This window comes from Elephas maximus, chromosome 4, assembly GCF_024166365.1.
Source record: "Elephas maximus indicus isolate mEleMax1 chromosome 4, mEleMax1 primary haplotype, whole genome shotgun sequence".
Taxonomy (NCBI): Eukaryota; Metazoa; Chordata; class Mammalia; order Proboscidea; family Elephantidae; genus Elephas; species Elephas maximus.
In genome coordinates, this window is record NC_064822.1 from 5,277,765 (window position 1) to 5,283,181 (window position 5,417).

Here is a 5,417-nt window from a genome sequence, read left to right on the forward strand (position 1 = left end):
ATGAAACTGTTAAATATTTTAAGAGCAGATAGAAAAACAAAGTAATCCTGGTGAATAAATAAAATTCTGGAAATAACACAATATGCTATAAATATGAATGTATTATAGGAAACCTCTTCAAAAAATCATGTATTTGTTGCAGAAAATGAGTTTAACACAATCAGATAACTTCTTTAGAATTTATCATTCATTTATTGTTTCCAAAAGATTATTTAGACCAACAATGTACAATCGATATGTCCTATACAAAGGATGGAAACTCTGGTGGTGTACTGGTTAAGTGCTATGGCTGCTAACCAAGAGGTCGGCAGTTCGAATCCGCCCGGTGATCCTTGGAAAGTCTATGGGGCAGTTCTATTCTGTCCTATAGGGTTGCTATGAGTCAGAATCAACTCGAAGGCAATGGGTTTGGGTTTGGGTATACAAAGGATTCAAAATAATAAATTGAAATTCTGCCCTCAACATATCACTGGCAACAATGAAGCAGACAAATAAAGAAAATAAGCTAATTTTTACTGCTTGCTATGAAAGGGATATTGCTGAATAACTATGGGCACAAGAAGAATGGTAAAACTGATTCTGTCTGCTTCTTTGAAAGGATGTTTCCTACCTTTAGGGACATACATAAGGCATATGTAATGTTTCTTCTCAGTACTGGATTTATCCTGACATACCTGAGGTTGGGAAGAAGGAATGAAAGGAAGTAAAATAAATTATATAGGGAACAGAAGAAGATGAATTCCATAGGGTTAATTAGGTTCAAGATGAGGCTGGAATTTAAAACTTAGTAGAACCAAATGCACTGTATTTTGTTCACCAGCATGGCTCAAGTATCTCGGTATAGAGACAACAAAGTGAATATGGGGTTGACTTTGAAGGAAGAAGGGGGGGGGAAGATAGAGGGAGGAGTGGAAATTGGCTGAACTGGAAATGAAATGAAGCAGCCAACCTGATGGATTTTGGGTAATGTGAGTGGAGTTCATGAAAAGCTTGAAGATGAAGGAAATGAGAGAGTAAGAACAAGATGTATAAGAAGCTAGAGTAAGAGAGATGTTAATATTGAAGTTGAAGTTTTGGGCGATGACGAAACTATAAATGATACAAAAATTTACATAATCAATCAATAATAAATAAATAAATTCATGGCCCTGGAATATGTTCCTGAAATGAACACTGGAATTGAGAAGGTAAAGGAATGTTCTGAGAGAAAGTGATTCTGTATGACCTTTGTGTGTGTATAAATTGTTGATAGGAGTGGGGATAGAGAAGGAATCTCTGACCAAGTGGCAGTGTCTTCAATAGGTGGATAAGATTCCCCTGGTTGTTGGTAAACGACAGAGTTTGTGGAAAGAATCGGGAGGGAATACAGTATCATGAATAATAGAAGAAGAATTCTTTCCAGAAAGTGAAGTCATCGTAGTCAGGAAACTACTACATGAAGTGTTTCCTTATCTTCAAAATTTCATCCACGGACCAGTGACAAAGAATTAGGGTTTTGATCTGGTTGTTTTATTACTTTAAGAGTGGCAATAGGTTAACACAAAGTAAAGTGTAAAGTACAGTTTATCAATCTTTCTTTTGAGAAAATTGCATCTACTTAAATAACAATGGGACAACTACATGAGTCAGTAATAATAAAAAAAGAAGATGGCATACATCAGAAATGGTAAAATTTTATAGTGTCTATGAGAATTTGAAAATCTGATTACCATATTAAAGGGGGGTTAGTAGTTAAATATATTGTTAGTTGCTGTGGAGTTACTTTCAACATGTGGGAACCCCATTTGTACAGAGTAGAACAGCTCCATAGGGTTTTCAAGGGTTTGACCTTTTGGAAGCAGATGCCAGGCCTCTGGGTGAATTTGAGCTGTCAACATTTCATTTAGTAGTAGTCCAGCATTTAACCATTTGCACTACCCAGTTAAGTATATCTATGTCAAATAAGGAAGGAAGAATTGACATGAAGCAAAAGACATGGAATTTCATTTAGTGTCCCACAACCACTTTCCTAGACACCTTTGTTTGGGATTTCAGTGTAGGATTTCAGAAAAACAAGACACTCAATGAAGGTTTTGAAAGTGAAGGAGAATACTGCTACCTCCTCTAGAAAAAACAGCACATGTGAGCTGCTATGAGGAAGAGACCTGGAAACCCAACTCACAAGCACTGGGCTCTAAAGGACTTCCTAGGCTAGCCAAAGACAGCATCGAGTGGTCAGCAAGAGACCAAAGGATTATTGCTTAACCCCAGGAAGAGGATACATGAGAATATCAGTATAAAATTGTATTCTTACAAGAAAAAGGGAATAGGAAATAAGGAGATCTGTCATTGGGGGAATAAATTTCAGATTGGGAAGACAGTTACTCATTTAAAGTGAATATTTCTAATGGTTCAGAGTAAATATTATGACTCCTAACATAAAATAAATTTAACTCATAAAACCAAATATTAACCGTATGACTACTGTGGACAAAACAATATAATTGCAAAATACAAAAGTCCTTATTCAAAGAATGTGCATTTAGATTTGGAAAAAACAAGCATTCTTTATTATTATTATTATTATTATTAACTTTTATTGAGCTTCAAGTGAACGTTTACAAATCAAGTCAGACTGTCACATACAAGTTTATATACACCTTACTCCGTACTCCCACTTGCTCTCCCCCTAATGAATCAACCCTTCCAGTCTCTCCTTTCGTGACAATTTTGCCAGTTTCTAACCCTCTCTACCCTCCTATCTCCCCTCCAGACAGGAGATGCCAACACAGTCTCAAGTGTCTACCTGATATAAATAGCTCACTCTTCATCAGCATCTCTCTCCTACCCACTGTCCAGTCCCTTTCATGTCTGATGAGTTGTCTTCGGGAATGGTTCCTGTCCTGGGCCGACAGAAGGTTTGGGGACCATAACCGCCGGGATTCCTCTAGTCTCAGTCAGACCATGAAGTCTGGTCTTTTTGTGAGAATTTGGGGTCTGCATCCCACTGATCTCCTGCTCCCTCAGGGGTTCTCTGTTCTGCTCCCTGTCAGGGCAGTCATCGGTTGTGGCCGGGCACCAACTAGTTCTTCTGATCTCAGGATGATGTAGGTCTCTGGTTCATGTGGCCCTTTCTGTCTCTTGGGCTCTTAGTTATCGTGTGACCTTGGTGTTTGTTCTTCATTCTCCTTTGATCCAGGTGGGTTGAGACCAATTGATGCATCTTAGATGGCCGCTTGTTAGCATTTAAGACCCCAGATGCCACATTTCAAAGTGGAGTGCAGAATGTTTTCATAATAGAATTATTTTGCCAATTGACTTAGAAGTCCCCTTAAACCATGGTCCCCAAACCCCTGCCCTTGCTCCGCTGACCTTTGAAGCATTCAGTTTATGCCGGAAACTTCTTTGCTTTTGGTCCAGTCCAGTTGAGCTGACCTTACATATGTTGAGTATTGTCCTTCACTTCACCTAAAGTAGTTCCTATCTACTAGCTAATCAGTAAGAAACCCTCTCCCACCCTCCCTCCCTCCCCCCCCCTCATAACCACAAAAGTATGTGTTCTTCTCAGTTTATACTATTTCTCAAGATCTTATAATAGTGGTCTTATACAATATTTGTCCTTTTGCCTCTGACTAATTTCGCTCAGCAGAATGTCTACAAGCATTCTTTTTTTAGAGTAATTGAGATTGATTTGATGGGCATATCTGTGTGAATATGCAAACAGTGTATCAAAAAATAGGAGCACTGGTGGTGCAATGGTTAAGTGCTTGACTGTTAACATAAAGGTCAGTGTTTCGAACCTACACGGTAGCTCCATAGGGTAAAAAACCTGGCAATCTGCTACAGTCTAGGAAAACTTATGGGCCGGTTCTAATTTGTCATAAGGGTTGCTGTGAGTTAGAATTGGCTCAACAGCACACAACAGCAACCTATCATAAATAAAAGACAATTAGAAAGCTTTCAAGCAAGCAGGGTCTGAAGGGTGCTTTATTACATACACACACACACACACACATCCTTGAGAATGAGGTGGTCTCTACAATATAATATTTTGCTCTTCTAGATTCATTGGGAAGATAGGAAGGGGAAATCTAACAGTTATCAGTGAATTTATCCTTCCGGGACTTTCCAGATCTGCAGAGCAGCAACACCTCCTATGTGTACTGTTCCTCTGCATGTACTTAGTCACTGTGTCAGGGAACATGCTCATCATCGTGGCTTTTGGCTTTGACTCTGGCCTCCACCCCCTATGTATTTCTTTCTTAGCAACTTGGCCTTTGTCGACATCTGTTTTACTTCCACTACAATCCCTCGAATGGTAGTGAACAGCTTGACTGGTACACAGACTATCTCTTTCTCAGGCTGCCTCACCCAGCTTTTTTTCTTCATTTCTTTTGTGAATATGGACAGCCTCCTTCTCTGTGTGATGGTCTGTGATAGGTATGTGGTAATATGCCACCCTTTACATTATATCAACCGAATGACTCTTTGCCTCTGTGTCCAGCTGGTGGCTGGACTCTGGGTAGTTACCTATCTTCATGCCCTTCTACACACTACCCTAATGGCACATCTGTCCTTCTGTGCCTCTAGTGTCATCCATCATTTCTTCTGTGATCTCAACGTGCTCCTGCAGCTCTCTTGCTGTGGGAAGTCTATTGGCTCTCACACCCCTTATCTGCATCCTCATATCTTATGGATTTATCTTCTCCACCATCCTGAAGATAACCTGTACTCAAGGGAAGCAGAGAGCCTTTTCCACCTGTAGTTGCCACCTCTCAGTGGTGGTGGTGTTCTTTGGCACAGCCAGTGCTGTTTACTTCAGCCTCTCCTCCTCTCATACCCCTGAGAGGGACACTCTGTCAGCCATCATGTATACCGTGGTGACTTCAATGTTGAATCCATCTACAGTCTAAGGAATAAGGACATGAAGACAGCACTTCAGAAAACATTTTGTAAGGGTGAAGTATTTTATCAAAAATCATGAACTCCCTGGCTGCATTACATGTATTTGTATGGTGATAAAATAAAAGGTATTTCTAGGGAAAATGAGAATAGTCATTGTTACTAAACGTCTCTTTTATGTTGAAATCTGTTAATCACTTTATCTGTATATAACACTTAATCCTCTAAGTATAGGAGATTTTAAGGCCTATTTCTCAGATAAAGAAAGTAAATCATGGAAGTTCCATAGTGTGCATTCATTCAGCCCACAGACTGTAAGTAAAGCAAGAGTCTCCGACTTTAATACATATATGCTTAGTGATGAGGTGTAAGCCTATATGATGACTTTTCTAGACATGAAGGTAAATCGTGATGAAATTAGTATGTATGAGTTCAGATTTTTAGTTAAATAGTCATGAATGCCAATGCTAGCTCTCCAATTTAGTGGAGTAGTAAAGCCATCTAATTTTTAATACTACATTCTCTTAAAAAATTTT

General features: G+C 39.2%; 1 pseudogene; it reads left to right on the top strand.

Annotated features, from left to right (window-relative positions):
- Positions 1 to 821: 821 nt before the first annotated feature.
- Positions 822 to 4,963, top strand: LOC126074814 (olfactory receptor 1C1-like; annotated as a pseudogene).
- The last annotated feature ends 454 nt before the right edge of the window (positions 4,964 to 5,417 follow it).